Genomic DNA, 18,201 nt, shown 5'->3' with positions numbered 1-18,201 from the left:
AGGAGATCACAGGAAGATTGAACATTGAGCTGAGTCAGAGCCCTTGGTGGAAGGCCAAACTAAGGAAGCTGTGATGAGCCCTCATACTCACTAATGGAGGTACCTGCCCTTTCTCTTAGAGAAACCATGTAATATTAGCTTGGGCTTTTCTGTACTATATATAAAGTTATATATACTGTAAAAAAATAAAAAGGAGGCTTATGATGGAGAATCAAAAGAAAGTGCAATCAGTTTAAGCAGGTCACTGATATTCCAAGTGTTGAAATCAGAGAATACTGCTTTATCACAACCATTGTCAATATGTTAAGGGATAATAAAATTATCATAAAAACTAAAAAAAGTGTATTTCAGAGAGATTTGGAAACTTGAGCTAAATGGTAATAAAATAAAACTGTAACCTGTACATGTAATATTCCTCATGGTTGATTTTGTGGTAGATTGAAAGATGCATTAAAAATATATAAGAAATGCCAAAGCATAAGACCTCCAAAGCCATGTGCAAGAGAAATATAAAATAGGAGAGAGGCATAAATAGTTGAACAAGCATATGTGTGATAAGGCAAGGCTCATTTGGGAAGGAGGAAGCCCTGGACTTCATGTGCCCTGGAAAAGTTAATCCTCTAGACTAGTCCCCATCCTGGCCCAGCCACACCTCTGCCTTTTCTAAAGTTGGTTGTGCCCTATTTCTTTGCATGTCGCCCATTGATCACCAAGGTACCATCTGGAATTGTCTCCTATATGCACACTTATTGTCTAGGAGAATTGGAGTATTGTGGGTTGAGTTTTGGCAGAGGGTTTGACTTGTGTTCTGCCTCCAGCTTTGTGGAGTCTTCTTTTCTTTGGAGCCAGAGAGCTCTTTGGAGAGCTACAGAAGTACATACACATACCCTGGTTTTCCTGTCGACTTGACACACAATATTGAGCAGGTGAATCCAATCTCTTTGTCTGTGCTTCCCTGATTTTTAATTGAAAAGTGATTCCATTCCTAATTGTGAGCATTAGAGTCAATTATCCTGATACCTGGACTTTAGCTCCAATCAGTGAAACAAAAATCTCTGGGGAGTACTCTCAAGCATTGGATTTATTAAGCTTTCAGGGAGGTTCCTAGATGTTATGATTAGTATAAAATAAATATTAATGGACCAAGGTCTTTAGTACATATAGTATATTTGTAATCTGGCTTTTATATATTTTTAAGGCTTGAATAGATTTCTTTTCCTTTGGTACTTGGGATTGAACTCAGGGGCTCATAACCACTGAGTCACATCCCCAGTCCTATTTTGTATTTTATTTACAGACAGTGTCTCACTGAGTTGCTTAGCACCTCAGTTTTGCTGGGGTTGGCTTTGGACTCACAATCTTTCTGCCTCAGCCTCCAAATCTGCTGGTATTGCAGACATGTGCCACCTCACTCAGCCTGAGTAGATCTTTAATTTCTCTTAACTTTTATTCATTTATGTTAAAGATGGGGATGATGCCACTTGCTTCTCAAGACTGTGATGAGAATTAAATGAAGTCATAAATAGTTGGCACTTGTTGCCTAGTGAGTGCTCCATAAGCCAGGGGGATGACAGACCTTTGTATTTTTACAAAGACAAAAAGTGGGCACCCAGCTTTTTGTCTGTTGGCAAAGCCTTGAACAACTTAGCAGAAACCTATTTCAAAAAAAATACATAAAAGGAGTGGTGAAGAAATGTTGCTCAATGGTGAAGCATGCTGAATTTCAGTCACAGGTGCCAAAAATTTCATTTATATTAGGACATTATATTAATTTATTAGTATATTCATTTGTAACATATACATGTATGGGCATAACGTCATTGATCAGTCTCATTTCTCAGTGCCTGAATCATCTCTCTTATCCTCTCTTCCATCAATCTAAACTCAACTATTCTCTCTCCAATTTTTTCGAGATCCACTTCTTTTTTCACTCCATTTTTCTTTTTACCTTTCACATATCAGAAAATGCACTTGAAAATTGACTTTCTGCATCTGATATATTTAATTTAATTTGATGTGCTCCAGGTTCCTCCATCTCCCACAAATGATATAATTCCTCTGTTGTTTATGGCTGAGTGGCATGAGTAAACTTGTGAAAAGATGTGTAGATGCTATTTTTTGGGTATATCACCTGCCAGCACACAGAACCTTGAGTTTCCAAGCTCAGTCTGCCATTGTGTGAGCCAGGGAATGAAGATGCAGGAATAATGAGGTCTCATGTGAACCATTTGAGGTCTTCCAATCTGTGGCTCTTACTGCTTGTACATGCACCAAACAGCTTGGTAACTTCCAGAGTGTCCTTTATAGTCTGCATTGATGACTAACCTGTTTCAGGGGTCTGTTTTCAGTACAGTTTTGTTCTCAAGAGAAGGGAATCAATGTGAAGGTAAAATCTCCTGATTCTCCAGGTGTCAGATATAGGATATGGTTCTTTCCCACAATTCTTTCCCTTTTGTCCATTCATGAAACTGCCTTTACCAGGTTTACATTAGTCCTGTATTCATGTCGCACCTTTGTATTCATCCTGGCCCTGAGCTCTGGTTGGGACATAGAATCTAGAGTCAGAGCAGACCTGGTCCCACTGGCCAGGTGAACTTAATTATAATTATTATTTTTTTTTTACTTTTCAGGGATTCATGTTCCCAAGTTGTGAAATGAGATTGACAGCTAGTAGTGGTAACATCTAATGACATCTGGAGCCATTGATAACCATGTACTGGACTATTGTTTTTGAGACTTTTATCCCTGCCCTCTTCACTGGCAATCAGAACTCCATGAGCAGAAGCCATGTTTACACTCATGTTGCAGAAAAAAGATGCTCAGCTGTGTCGAGTTAATTTGATTTAGGTCACACAGCTAGCAAATGGCAGCTTCATTGTAGCTGTGGGAACAGAGGGGAAGAAATGCACAAATGAGCATGGTAAAGCATTGGCACATAATGATCAGGTTATAAAGCAGTAAAAGGAGGTACAGGTGCAATGGAAGGCCTGGCTCTAACCAGGGTATAGGCAAGGCCTGAGGAGGAGAGAGCAGAGTCCAGAGTACAGGGTAGATGCAGGCTTCACTCATACCATAAAGAGGTAGCTCAGAGAGTAACATCACAGGAGGCCTGGGTCTGCCTTGCATTGATGGGGCCAAGTGGGTGGTTCCCAAATTTGACATGTAGAAATGCAGAATATGAGGATTGGGCTTGGCAGAAAGCCCCAAACTCCTTTCTGTTGTATGTGCATGTACATAGGCACATACAGAGAGAGATGCCCAGAGAGTTGATAACCTGTGTAAAAATCAGAGAAGTGTTCATAATCGAGGAACAATTGAAAAGACAATATTATCATTTGAAATATACTTTAGTCAGATTGGACTGCTCTAAGGGAGTTCTAGAAACTACATTCTTTACAAGCAAAAACAAATTTTATTTGTGGACTTCTGAAAGCTCAGATTTCTAAGATCAACTTTCCAACAGATTTATTGACTATTGAGATCCTGCTTTTTCATAGAAAGCTGTAATATGAAGGTTTGTGTCCCTTTGAGTATCTTGGTTGAACTTCTCTCCATTAAGGTGATGGTATTAGAAGGTGAGTCTTTGGAGAGGTGTTGAGTTTCTGAGGCTGAAGACTTCATCAGTGGAAGTAATGCTCTAATGAACAGGTGCTACAGGCTAGCTGGCTGCCTCCACCACATTATGACACAGCCAGAAGCTTCTACCCATTATAAATTTTCTCAACAAGCATTGAATAGCCTTGTGCCTTGATCTTATACAATGTGAAAAATGAGTGTCTGTGACTTATAAACCACCCAGTCTACCATAAATTATTATAGCAGCTTGATGAGAGTAAGGAAGTGCACTATGTGTGTCCTCACAGGATAAATTGAGAAGTTTCTTTGCAGCTCTTTTTTAATAAAGGACAATAATCCCATTCCATAGCTCTACCCACATGACTGAATAACCTTCAAGACCCAACCTTTTTCTGCCTAGGCTTGTGATAAACTACCACAATATTACAATACACATTCACACAGGGTCTAGGACTGGTCATTTTGCCCCAAGTGTGTATAGCCAAGCTTCTGAAATCTGGACCTGGAAGTAACTGTCAAGTCCTCTATGTGTTCCTGGCAATAAACTGTCAAAGAATTCTTCAGTGCATTTTAATAGTCGTATCTGTGTATTCACCCGGCTGCTCACTCAAGAAGTGGCCTCTTCCATTGTAAACTCCAGTCTAATGGAGAAAGCATAAAACCCATGTTGTCCCTTGCTGCACTGACACTAAATATTGCATATGAATCCTGGGATCATTTATGGCTAATTACTGATCAGTAAATATTACATTGCAACAAGCATATGGTAAAAAATTTAGGTAAAATATTGTTCACATTGGAGAAAAAGATCCTGGAAATCATGCAAGCTTAGGAAACTAATTAGGGGCTGGGGATCTGGCTCAAGTGGTATCATGCTCATCTGGCAAGTGTGGGACACTGGGTACTATCCGCAGAACCACATAAAAATAAAATAAAGATGTTGTGTCCCCTGAAATGTATATATATATATTTTTTCAAAGTTCTCTCTCTCTCTCTCTCTCTCTCTCTCTCTCTCTCTCTCTCTCTCTCTCTCTCTCTCTTTAAAAAAAAGAAAAACAAAAAGATATTAGTCACCGACTAATGTGGTTCATGATTGGGTTGTCAGACTCTTACCTGTTGGGCTTGATTTTTGTTATTGATTTAATTCTATGTTTTCAACATGGTTGTTGTTTATGTGGTTCAAATATAAACTCAACTCTATTCCATCCCCACTAATCTTTTCCCTTTGCCCTTCATGAACATCTGTTTTATTTGTTTTTAGTATATATTCTTACTGTTTCTTGTTCTGGTAGGAGTCAATAACAATAATAAGTTATTAGGTAAATTCCTTTATTACTCAAAAGGGAGTGCTCCTGTATATCCTGTCTTCCCCTTATTTATTATTCAATGAAACAACCTGGAAAACAACCCACATATGCAAAAATCTTACCTTTCCATGGTGTAGATAGACCAAAGTTGGAACTAAACAAATGATGGACATTTGAGCTATTCCTGAGCTTTATGTATTAACAATATTTCTGTATTGAATAGCTCTGGGAATCTATTTTATATTCTAGCAAACGTACATTGAATGTTCAGTCCTGCAAGAAATATTGCTTTGTCAATGGCTACTTTTTATAATTTCAAGTAATAAAGCCTAATTCTTTGAAAGGTTACAACATTTTTTCTTTCTGCCAGAAAATATACAAGTTCATGCTTTCTGTAGATGTCCCAGTAGATAGAGGCCACATTTTGGATATTCTTTGCACTATTACAGAATGCTGGTAATGCCTTCTTTTTCTGTGGGAACCATTTTCTCTTTCTGTAATTTTTTTTTTCTTTTTACATATGATTGATACCATGTCATGGTTACAGAAGAAAACATCAGTGTCCTACCCTTAATAAATCCATGGTTTGGTGAGAGTCCAATGCTGAAACCAATAAATTCTTCCCAGTACAATGATCACCAAGGACACAATGCATTTTGGTAGTTTGTGTCTCCCAAAAAATTGATCTTTGTAATCTAAGTCCTTACACATATGGGCTGAGAGATTTAAATATTGTTTATTTATATTAATGTTCACATTTTAATAGTGATAACATCATTTATTTTTTAGTTAGAGGTTTATCTATTTATTGAATTTTAGAAAGACCTGAGGACATGAACCCTATAAAAAGAATTCCTGGAACATCCCAAATATTTAAAATAAATGCCTTAGAAAGTAATGCATCTGTATAATTATTCAGCATACAGTAATAAATATAAGATCATATCAGGTCACATACATGCAGAATACCCACAGGAAACAAGGAACCACAGGCTCTGATGTGAGAATATATGGCTGAACGTTGCCAAGCAAGAGCTTCTGGGGCTGAGGTGTATGTCATAGAGAACACTCAGCAGGCAGATGGTAAAAATGGAGAAGCCCCCTCTCCAAACCTGTGAATGTAGATTATTAATTTATATTTGATGTCATCTCCAAAATTCTGAGACAAAAACATCTGTAACTATAAACCCCATAATTATCAGCATCCCTAGATATGTTACCGCCAAGATACCAATGGTAAAGTTCTTGGGTTAGATCTTGTGCTAGAAAAGGCACGTGAAGTTGCAGAAGAAAATTATGGTGTTAGCTGAGATCTCAAGATGAACTTCAGAGGAAATGTTTCTTATACTAGTAAAATAATATATTTTGTTGATCTTTATTTTCAAATTCCATAATAATAGTATATATCTTAAGAGAAAATGAAGCAGAAGCCCTTATTTCAAATAGTGTCATCTTTATCAATCTCAGCCTATCCTATTACTAGGGATATATGTGGATTCACCCAACACACATTTTTCCCACTTCAATTATCAACTCTCTCTAATATTCTCCAGGTGCCATTCGAATATTATTACAAAATCATGTCTGGATTGTGTAATAGTAGCTGTGCTCCCACTGTACATAGCCTTTCTTATAGATTCAGAATTACCATATATTCTCAAAATATTTCTTGATATTATCTTCTTTTGAGATTTTCTGAGGTAGAGTGTTAAGTTGATTTCATCTTTCTCTTCTTGATTAAGCAGTAGAAATATATTGAAAACTCTACAATTTTCAATGAATTGAAATGGAATGGTTGTACAAAAGTAAAGAATTGCTACCTTCTCAAAAAATGAATCTCAATGTAGTAGGTGTGCACATAGATGTATTTTTTAGATCTATCTTTTGACCATTTATTATCAGACTTAATGCCTTTAATATATCATCTAAGATGACACTGAGAAGCATATCCTCTAAGATGATTTTTTAATTTGTATTTGTAGTGTTTTATTGAGTTCAAGTGTTATGTTGGTGCTAAATCTGATCATCTTGTATTACATATATGGAGTCTTATTACATATATTCTAGAGCTATTGTGTATGAAAGAAGAACAAGGATCAAATATGGATGTGTTTCTGAAATAAAAAGTACTCAGTAGAAATGATGGCCATTATCTTTTAATTATGTACTTCATCATCTATGTGATTTAATGGATTTAAAACTTTTCTTTTCATAATGGCTACATATGTTGTGGATTCAAATTATTTTCATGATATTAAAATTTTCTAGCAATATGTGTAGAAAGCTTCTTGACAGTATTTAAGGCCCATCTTTGAATCCCCAATGTAGCTATCCACCTTGCATATATGCTATTATCATGACCAGAAAAACTATCTTAAGTGACCAAAGTCCAGCTATTGAATATCAGTAGAAATATATTATTATTGTTTTCTCCTTAGTCATCTGGAATAAAGGTTTAATTAAAGTCACAGTTCAGATAGACTCAAAGTCATTCCATTTTAAGGTTTTTAAATTAAAGGACAAGAATTTGACCCAAGCCTAAAAGACAAACTTGCATAAGAGTCCCAATATTCATCTGCTTGAAGTAAGCGATGCATTTCTCCAGTAAAAAAACCATGCATAAAATTGATACAAAAAATTTGATGTTAATCTGATGGAATATTTTTTTTATACAAGGCATGTTGGATTTTAAGTCAAGTGCCTGAAATAATAGGTATGTATTTTAGCTTTTTCCCAGCCACATATTAAAAAATACCAGTCATCAGGGTTAAGATTGTGGTTCAGTGGTAGAATGCTTGCCTAGCACATGTGATGAACTGTGTTCAATCCTCAACACCACATAAAAATAAAATAATAAAATAATGTGTAAACAAGTTTTGAAAATTAATTACAGTCATGAGAAATCCATGTAAATAAGTCTAAATCATTCCATGACTCTTTAGACCTTGCAGATCTCAAAGACATGACAGTAAGGGAAACCAAAACAGTGAAACATTCATGAACATAGGATACCATTTAAAAATCTGAGGTAATGTACATATTTGGCTAAAACATCAAAGAATTTACTTCTATTTATTTTTATTTTTACCTGGAATCTACTCTTTGTATTTGGATATGAGACCCATTATTATAACTCGGCATGTGTACATAGTGTGTAATTATCAGATAAGGGTAATTTTCATCTCATTAAAATTATTATTCTGTGTTTGAAACTTTCTAAGTTCTGGCTATTTTGATTTATTTAAGTAGTTATTATACAATGCAATCACCTTATTGTGCTCTAAAACCTAAGAGTTATTTTCTGGACTTAATTGTTTTTTGCACTCCCTACACACAATCAATCCGTTTCTCATTCTTATCATAAATCCGGGAAGTGTTTCTGTTCTCAGTTTCTGTGTGATTAACTTTTCAGCTTCAACACATAAATGCCACATGCAGTATTTGTGGGAAAATAAATGCCACTACTAGGAAAAATAAAATATTATTCTCAATTAATAATTATGGAAATTGGCATTAACCTCTGCATTCACTCATTCAGTGTTTAGAACTTGTCTACAATAATAAATATGGAAAAAAGAATAAAATATATAAATCAAATGTCCATATGTGTTTAACATTTTATGGGTCATATTTGATCCTTGGGAACAAGGGTTATGAAATCTATTTTTATAAAAATGACATATTCTAATTCTTATAACTTTATTTATAATAAGTGAATATACTATAAGTATGTTTTTATATTGTAAGTTTCAACAGATCCATATTACCATGGAATTAATAACTTTAAAAATTGTATAAGAGTTGGCTCAGTGGTACAGGCCTGACATCCCAGTGGAAAAAATATTTTAAGAAAAAAATATTTTAAAAAATGGGGGTGTATCTCAGTGTTTAACCACACAAATGCACTCACCCTCTACCCCTTCTCCACCTGAGAGGCCCATCACTACACATGAAAGAACAGTATCTCAGTCTGCCACCTATCCAGCAGTTCTCCTTTCACAGCCCATCCGAACCCATTCCTCACTTGATGCCCATCTTTTCATGCCACCCTGTGAGTATGCATTGGGCCTGCACTAAGGCACACCAGCATAACTCGTTGCTAAGGTCCAGGTAGCAGGTATCCCTCATTCATTCCACTGGGACCTTATATTTTTTTTTTAAATGGGTTGCTAATAATTCAAAATGACAAGTTTATGGCTGAAATTACAGCTCAGTAGTAAACAAATTTCACATGTGCCTGTCTCTGTGTTCCAACTCCAGCACCTAAAAAATCACAGGCAGGCCTAATGGCACATGCCTATAATTCCAGTGACTATAGAGGCTGAGGCAGGAGGCTCACAAGTCTAAGGACAGTTTCAGCAATGTAGTAAAGCCCTAAAAATCTGTCTCTAAAATTTAAAAAGGGTTGGGGATGGTTATTCAGTGATTAAGCAATCATAGATGAAGTCCCCAAAACCAAATAAAAAAACAAATCCAAAGTAAAAGTGAAAAACAACTGTATTCCCCAATATTCTTTGCAGGTAGGGGTCTCTGTGATTTTGTGCTGGCCAATGAGATAACATTGGAAGCAACTGGGACTCTAGCTCTTTGTTTTTTTCCTTTTTCTTTTTCCCCTGATTGCTGTATTAAATGGATGGCACAATGAAAAACAGAAAGGGCCCTGGGGCATGATGAAATAGCTGGATAGCCATAGCAGCCCAGACTACCAATCAATGGATTTTTTGATTTTCAAGTAAAAGGAAATATTTTTCAGTATTTGATGGGTTTACTTTTCTAGTATTGGAAAGACAGATGCATTGATTTTCCTCCTTGTTCTGCTTACTGTTCATTGTCTTCAGGTTCAGGAACAATGTAGGTCAAGAAAACCAGCCATCTTTGTCACCAATTGTTTTTCATGTCTCTGGGAATGGAAGGAAAGTACAACACAGAACCTCTATAGTACCTAATCTGAGCCATTGGGACAGAGTTAGGCCTGAGTCATCTCCAGGGTCCCTCATCTGCTGCAGAATGTTCACAGAGAGTATCTTTCCTCTTGACGCCAACACTCAAGTCCAAAATCTCAGGGCACCCATGGTTCTCCTGAGAACTATTCCACAACAGGCTGACACTGGTCCCAATCTCCATTTCTGCACTGATGGGCCATTGGGAAAGTGAGTTTAAGCAAGCTTTACTGTCCCCAATTTTCAAGTGTGTCTTCTCCAAAAAAAAAAAAATAAAAACTTGAAACTAAATGAGTACTGAAGGAAGAAGTCAGGTTCCAAGGACTGAAGAAGAACCCTGCCACCAGAGAAACCTAGGATTTGAAAAAAAATTCCAATTTAAGTGAGGTGGCAAGTAAATAATAGACCTTGACATAAAGCAATAGCCTTACAGCAAAATGTCAGGTGTGGGCATGGAAGTATGTATGAAAGACTGACTTTTCACAGCCTCCACAACAGGTAAACATGAATCCTAAGTTTGTAACACATAACAGAAGAAAAAGGAACCACATTTTTTTCTTACTTGCCTATTTTTCTTTCTTTATTCTTTTTTTCCTTTTCTTTTTTCTTTTTCTTTATTTTTTTCTTTCTTTTTTTTTTTTTGTACAAGGGTTTCAAACTAGGGGAACATAACCACTGAGCCTCATCCTCAGATTTTTTTTAATGTTATTTTTTAACTTTTGAGAAACATTGTTAATCACAATATTGAGGTATTCTTATATCAAACAAGCCATACTACAAAGGTTCCAGAGCTAGAGAGAAAATCCTGCAATCCCAGAGTGTTCAATATGTGTTAAAGATGAGCCACATGGACACAATGTAGAAGATCAAATGGGTGGAGTGGGCATGGCTCTGCAGAACAGTGCAGGTAAGAGACCAGAGGCTCTGTGGAGCTTATGAAAAAAAATAAGAGGACATAGTGGGGCTTAGTTGTTTGGCACAGCTGGTGAGGCAGAGTCAGGCTGAGTGAGTGGATCCCAACCCATAAGAACAGTGGATGGGGAGAAGACAGGGGAAGAATGTTGGAGGCAGCATCCCACCCGGGACCCCTTAGGTGAGCACAGCCTAGGAACCAGGAGATGCAGTGATGAAGGAGCAGAGGGCATGGTGGGTGCATCCACAGGAAGCAAAGGGAGTCAGGAGAGGCATCGAGTAATTCTGTCAGAAGTCACTGTTGACCCAGTGGGGAAGAAGGGTCTTTGGGCTCTGAGATAGATATGTGACCTCAGGGTCTGCTCCACAAGGGGCCTCAGTTTACCCTCTTACACACTGAAGCAATGGAGGGAGGCTGAAGATGCCACAGCACAGCCTTTTTTGTTCCTCCCTCTCATGGGATGCAGTGCACTTTCCATTAATTATTTCTGATTTTCCAGGTCCAGGACAATACCTAAATCTGTTCTCTAGACAACGATATTTGTAATAAACTCTTCAAAACCTTTTGGCAAGAATATCTGGGGAGAGCACTGTTTGGCTCACAGGAGCAAATAGGTAACGGCAGAATATGAGCCACCAGGACCAGACACTGATTTATAGAGAAAGATACTTTCCAAGAACCTCTCATGTTATCCTGACTCGGTGCCAAAAAATTATCCCCAGGTCCTACCCTGAAATCCTGAACTGAGGTCCCAAACTGGTAACCAGAGAAGCGCACCTAGCTCCAGGTTTTTGTTGGTTGGTTGTTCAGGTTTAAAATTTGCTTGGGGTCTGAGGCTGTGGCTCCGTGGTAGAGCGATCGTCTAGCACGTACAAGGCCCTGGGATTGATCTTCAGCACCACATAAAAATAAATAAATAAATAAATAAATAAATAAATAAATAAGATAAAGGTATTGTGTCCAACTACCACTAAAAAATAAATATTTAAAAAATTTTCTTGGAATTAGAACGCAATTCTTTTTTTTATTTATTTTTTAGTTTTAGGTGGACACAATATCTTTATTTTATATATATGTGGTGCTGAGGATCGAACCCAGTGCCTCACACATACTAGGTGAGTCCTCTACTATTCAGCCACGACCCCAGCCCTTGAACGTAATTCTTAAGATTCAGGAAAGTTTGCACAAAAACTCAGGTTTCTAACTGTCCTTCAAAGTCACCAGGAGATCTGGCAGCCCCAGACTGAGTTCTTACACAGCAAGGATCGCTGGCACTGTCCTGCCAGTTTCCACGACTCCGGAGTGCAGCTGAGTCCTCTTTGCCCCTTTTGTGTCTGGCCCTGGAGGCCTTGAGTGTTGCTAACACACTAAGGGTTAGATGAGCTGGGGCAGCAGGCAGGAGTCAGCATGGAACTTCTGGTCCAGCCCTGCTTCCTGCTTGCTGTGTGACTTTGCTCCAGTCACACCACCTCTCTGTGCTTCAGTTTCCCTATCTATCTGGATGCCAATAGACTAGATCAGTGGTTTCCCACTTTAAGCCAAGGCAAGGCTGAGAGGTGGGCTTCCTTGTCTCCCTTCTGTCCTTTCTGAATTAGGCCTGGGCATCAGATTTTGCTTAGTTGACTCCCTGTTTATCCAGGGTTCAAAAATTCCTAGGTAACTACTTGTGTTAAGCCCATAGCCAGGGCCTTGAGGTGTATTACAACAGAAAAGAGACAATACCTTTTTTCTTTTTATTTCTTTTGTGGTAGTGGGGATTGAACCCAGGGTGCTTTACTGCTGAATTCTATCCACAGCCTCCACCTCCTTTATTTTTGAGACAAGGTCTTCTAAGTTGCTGAGGCTGGCCTCAAACTGGTGATCTTCCTGCCTCAGTTTCCTGAGCTGCTGGGATTACAGGCATACACCAAGGCTTCTGGAACCATAATGTGTTTATCGATGGGAATGATGGAATTTGATGAGCAGCATTATTCTCCTACAAAGAGAGGCTCTCCTCCCCTGTTTTACAGATGAAGAAAGTGAAGTTTTGAGAGGCTGAGTAACAAGCCAGAGGTCACACAGCTACAAGTGGCCAAGAGCCCATGTTTGTGTCATTGCAGACAGTGAGGCCCTAACTACTTTTTCTGTCCCTTAGGTGGCTTGGGAGGAGGTGGGTGTAGAGAGGTGCCCTGCAGCAAAGGGGAGGCCAGTGCCCTGGGAGACCCTGCGACCTCTTGCACTAGCCCTACTTGCAGGCCATTGGCACACACATGGAAGTCCCCCTCTGGCTGTGTGCTCAGGACCAGGTTTCCCTCCCCCAGGGCTGACCCGGGCTGGGCTCCCGGGGGCTCCAGGTGATCAGGAGATCTGGCAGCCCTGGACTGAGATCTTTCACAGCAAGGGTCAGTGGTGCTGTGCGCTGCCCTTGGATGGGATAGGGAGATGCACGCGAGGCCCATCAAGTCAAAAGACCCTTGTGGTTCTTTGCAGGTGTAATAATTGCTCACCGAGCTTCACAAGCCATGTTTTGCAGCCCAGACAACTGCTGTGGTTGTTACAGGGAACCTGAAAAATCGGGGTTCTTGTAGTTCTCAGGACCCAGCGTGTCCTGTCTGAGTCTTGGTTCTCCCATCTGAGAAAGGTGAACCCCTGTCCATTCCCACTCCCAGCCTGTGTCCCTTTGATGGAAAGGGCAAGTGTAACCTCCTCTGCCAGGCTCCCCCTGCAGCTCACCCACTCTGCAGCTCCTCTCAGGAAAGGGGCTGAATCCTCCCATTTACAGGTGATATCTGTAAAGGTTAATGTTATAGGCTCTGGCCAATGTCCTCAGCTGCTGAGGGCTGGGCTTGTGACTGTTTCCAAGGCCTCATCCATCCCAGGCCTGGGTTCCCAATGGCTGGGGGAGCCTGGAACCAGCCAGGAACTCCTGGCAGCCTCTAGCCAGTCTTTGGGCACAGGCTGCCCTTCCTGCGCTGGCTGCTTCCTGAGTGCTCTGGGCTCCAGGGAAAAAAAGTGGGTTCTCAGTGAGCCCCACAGCCCTCCAGGAAGGAAGAGCTTGCTTTCTTCCTCCAGGTGGGGCCTGGGCCTGACTCTCCAGGGCGGAGTGGAGGGCTGTAGGCTCTCGGGCCTGCTGAGTTTACCCTTCCCAGGTGGCTCCTGGGTGGGATGTGTGTGGAGATGTGCTTGGTCTTAGCGGCTGTCTTAGTAACAGGGCGCTCTCCTGTCCATCAGGGTTCAGGGTGCACATGACAGAGGTGACAACATAGGCCCAAGAGGGATTTCCTGGCCGGGGAGAGCTGTTGGGATGAATGGGAGGAGGACTAGGGCTTGGGTGGCTCCAGACCCTAGGGGACCAAGGAATTGATAACCCTCCAGGGAACCCCATCATGGAAAGAATCCCTTGTCCTGGTGTCGCTGTGTCCCTGGGCTGCAGAACAAGGGCTTGGGGAAGCATATGCACTATCCTGAGTTAAAAGGGAGAGTCCCTCAAGGTCCGCACAGGGAATAGTTGGGTCTTAGGGCACAGTCAGGGTGCTGGTAGCAGAGGCGGGGCAGAGGCTGCCTGGAGGAGGGGACACCTGCCCAAGCACTGCTGCTGTTTGGGTGTGCTGTCCCAACATCTTGGGAGGCTTCAGCGGCCTAGGTCGGGGTCGTGGGGTGGGCTGAGTGGAGAGGTTTTTTGCACATCAGACCAGCTTTGGTCCCTGGATTGGGTTTACCGAGTCACAGCACATGGGACATTGGGATGGGTGGGGTCTTGGGGGAAACCTGGTCCAGTCTCACCTTGTACCACAGGGAAATGGGAGTCCAGAGAGACCAAGAATTTCTCCAGGGCCCCACCACCCAGCAGGGACAGGTTGGAGAGAGGGGGGTCGAGGTGGAGCACCACAATACCCTGTCCCCAAGGGAATATGGGCACCCTGGGAATGGGGCAGAGGCTTGTAATGAGGACACACACACACTTTGAAAAACACTGACGGCTCATGAATTCTTACGGGATAAAATTAAAAACAACCCTCAGCCACCCTCCTGCCTTTTCCAGAGGCCACCGCCATTCTAGTTTCTGATGCCTGGTAATAGGCAATTGAGTGTTCGACCACATTTGTGACAGACACAGACATCTTCCTCTTGTCACTGCACCGAGCTGTGGTCTGTGTTGGTAACAATTCCAAACCCGTTCATTCAGCACCACTTTAGGACTTTCTCTTTCCCTCCCTTCCTCTCTGCCTCCTTCCTTCCTTTCTCTCTCTCTCTTCCCTCTTTTTTTTTTTTTTTTTTGGTACTGGATGTGTGTGAACGCAGGGCCACACCTGCTTGAGAAGCACTTGACCACATAGCCACACCCTCAGCCCCTTCTGTTATTTTGGGAGGGGATTGAACTCAGGGGCACTCCACCACTGAGCCACCTCCCCAGCCCTATTTTGTATTTTATTTAGAGACAGAGACTCACTGACTGCTTAGCACCTTTCCGAGGCTGCGGCTGGTTTTGAACTTGGAATCCTCCCATCTCAGCCTCCCACACGTGTGTGGCCCCTACTTTTTTTGAGACAGGGCCTCACTGAGTTGTCCAGGCCAGCCTGGAACTTGCGATCCCCCAGTTTCAGCCTTCCAAGTCACTGGGATTGCGGGTGTGTGACACCACATCTGGGACTTTAGTACTTTGTAAGTCAACTTGTTTTTGTTGACACTCGAAACACAGACAAGTCCACTGGCCACCAGCGTGTTCCAATGAGGAACAACAGGTCAAGCTTCCCAGGGGCCGACTCTGCTCCACCCTCTGCCCGTGGACAGTGGCTGTCCTCACTTAGAGGTTTTAATTGCTATGTGTTTGTTTTAGTTGCTTTGTGTTTGAAAAACCAAACCAAACCCCAAACCAAAACAAAACAAAACAAAAAAAACCCAGCTGGCACACCCCACTGGAGATTTCCCAGGGAGGATTGCTTGGGATGGCAAGTGGGGTGCTAGGCCTGGGGCTCTGATTCTTTGACACAGGATGGCTTAGGCTTCTCAAACCCAGTAATGACAGTGGGAAAACTGGGGGCCACAGGGACCTTATTTTCTCTTTCTCACCCTCATTCCAGTCCCACCCCCTTGACTGTCCAACACAGTCCACCATGCCTGCAAGACATGGCTCATCTGTCATCCTGCAAGACACAGACTCCCCAGGACAAGTGGGGAAACTTAGGAAAGTGGCTTAGCCTCTGCCAGTGTAGGTGTCCCAGCCTCTACCAATAACATGGCTCGGCTCTCCATCCCCCCTGCACCGTCAGAGCCTTGAGTGGGATAGGTGGGGGTCATGGGTGGAGCACCCACAGCGTCTGCTACAGCAATTTACCCAGTCCCAGCCTCCAAGGCTTCATCTGTTAAATTGGGACATCAGAACAATCTTGCTTGTTTGTTTTTTTAAATCATGTTGTTGTATTTTTTTAATGTTTATTTTACTTATTTTTATGTGGTGCTGAGGATCGAACCCAATGTCTCATGCAAGCTAAACAAGCAGCTCTACCACTGAGCCCCAGACCCAGCTCTGGACAGCCTTGTTTAAAAAATAAGAAGCCAGTCATTGTGGCATGACCTTGAAGTCCCCGCTGTCCCCGCTGTACAGGATGCTGTGACAATGAGAATCACTGGAGCCCAGGAGTTGGAAGACAACCTGGTTATCATAAGTAAGACCTTGCCTCAAACATAAGATAAAGCCAGGCACGGTGATGCCCACCTGAAATCCCAGCTGCTTGGGAGGCTGAGGCAGGAGTATTGTGAGTTCAAAATTGGCCTCTGCAAAAGCGAGGAGCTAAGGGTTGGGTTTGTGGCTCAAGTAACAGAGCACTCACCTAGCACATGTGAGGAACAGGATTCCATCCTCATCACCATAAAAAAATAAAGATATTATGTCCACCTAAAACTAAAGAATATATATATATTTTTTTAAAAAAAGGTGCTAAGCAAGTCAGTGAGACCTTGTCTTTAAATAAAATACAAAATAGGGCTGCAGATGTGGCTCAGTGGTCAAGAAATTAGGCTTTTTATCAATTGTCTTACTAATGAACACATGTCATTTAGGAAGTGGTTTTTCCACTCTACCCATCTTTCATAAATGTGCTTTTTATCACTCCTTCCCTAAACAGGCTGTGAAGTCTCCATATTTTTTTTTTAAATTATACATTTCAGCTTTAGATTATCCCATTGGTTCCAAGTTCTATAGAATACAATTGAAAGTAACCAGGAAGGAGCCTGAATGCTGTTTTGACTACATATTTTCTCCATTAGATATTATAGTCCATCACTTCTAGATTTGGCCATCCATAAGCTTCAGAGCATGGACACAGTTCAGCCAAATTCACAGCAGAGGTGTGACAATTGTTGATTCCAGTTTCCAGTAGAATAGTCTTCATTTGCATCTGAGTTCTCTTCAGCATGGTCCTTACTGTCTGTATTTCTATCAGCATTCTGGTCATGGCCATTTATCCCATCTTTCAGATATTTCAGATCTTTACAGATTTAAGGCTCTGAGAGGAGTCCCTCTTGGAAGCATCACAACATGGTAGGCGCCATGTTGTGTATCTCTCAAATCTATATCTTAGTTCTTTCTCCTTATAAAACCACAAGAACTCCATCAAAGGGGCTCCATCCTAATGAAGGAATCAAACCTAATCATTTTTCAAGGGCCCTACCACTAAACACCATAGTCCAATTAGTTTCTACCTTCTTTAATATCATTGACATAAGATTTTTGTAATTAAATTCCTTCATGAGTTCAGAGAGACAACCCATTTTCATAAATAGCCTCCAACGTATATTCAATTCATCATGAAAGAATTACTTAGACAACCTCTATCATACAGTCTTCAAACAATACTTTTACTAAAAAGTGGAGAAGTTTTTAAATATCCTTCAATTAGCATTTTGAAAAACAAAAACCATAAATATGATAATAAATTCACCTGTATTTTAAGTTTAACATGGCTTGTATTTTAGTGTTTTATCATACATCTGTATGTAAGGTGTGTTTATGAAGACTTCTGTTTAAATACAAAAATAGTGTAAATTTAAACTTATATGCTTATATGTCTATATATGACCAAACACCCAATGAACATATTTTATACTTTTTTAACTTGAGCATTTGTAATCTAATGTCTCTCCAGATCAATAATCTTCAAAAAAAATTTGAAACTATTTTGCCGTATACTATCATAGTAATAAGGTGTAAGATATTAACCAATAGATTATTATTTATAATTCATACAAATTAAATTATAGAACACATTTTTATGTAAATATTTAACCTGAATATCAAGAATGATTGAAATTGGAATTACTAGATCAAAAGTATACAGTTTAATAAAAGTACACACATACTCCAAAATTTTGGCAAATTTTTCTTCAGAAAGTTTAGGAAGTGAAAATTCTTATATTATTTTAACTTTATTTTCATTTTCTTTAATGGTGGTTAAATATATATGCATATACACATATATTTATCTGC

The sequence above is a fragment of the Callospermophilus lateralis genome, chromosome 7 (genome assembly GCF_048772815.1).
Source record: "Callospermophilus lateralis isolate mCalLat2 chromosome 7, mCalLat2.hap1, whole genome shotgun sequence".
NCBI lineage: Eukaryota > Metazoa > Chordata > Mammalia > Rodentia > Sciuridae > Callospermophilus > Callospermophilus lateralis.
This window is presented reverse-complemented; position numbering follows the sequence as displayed.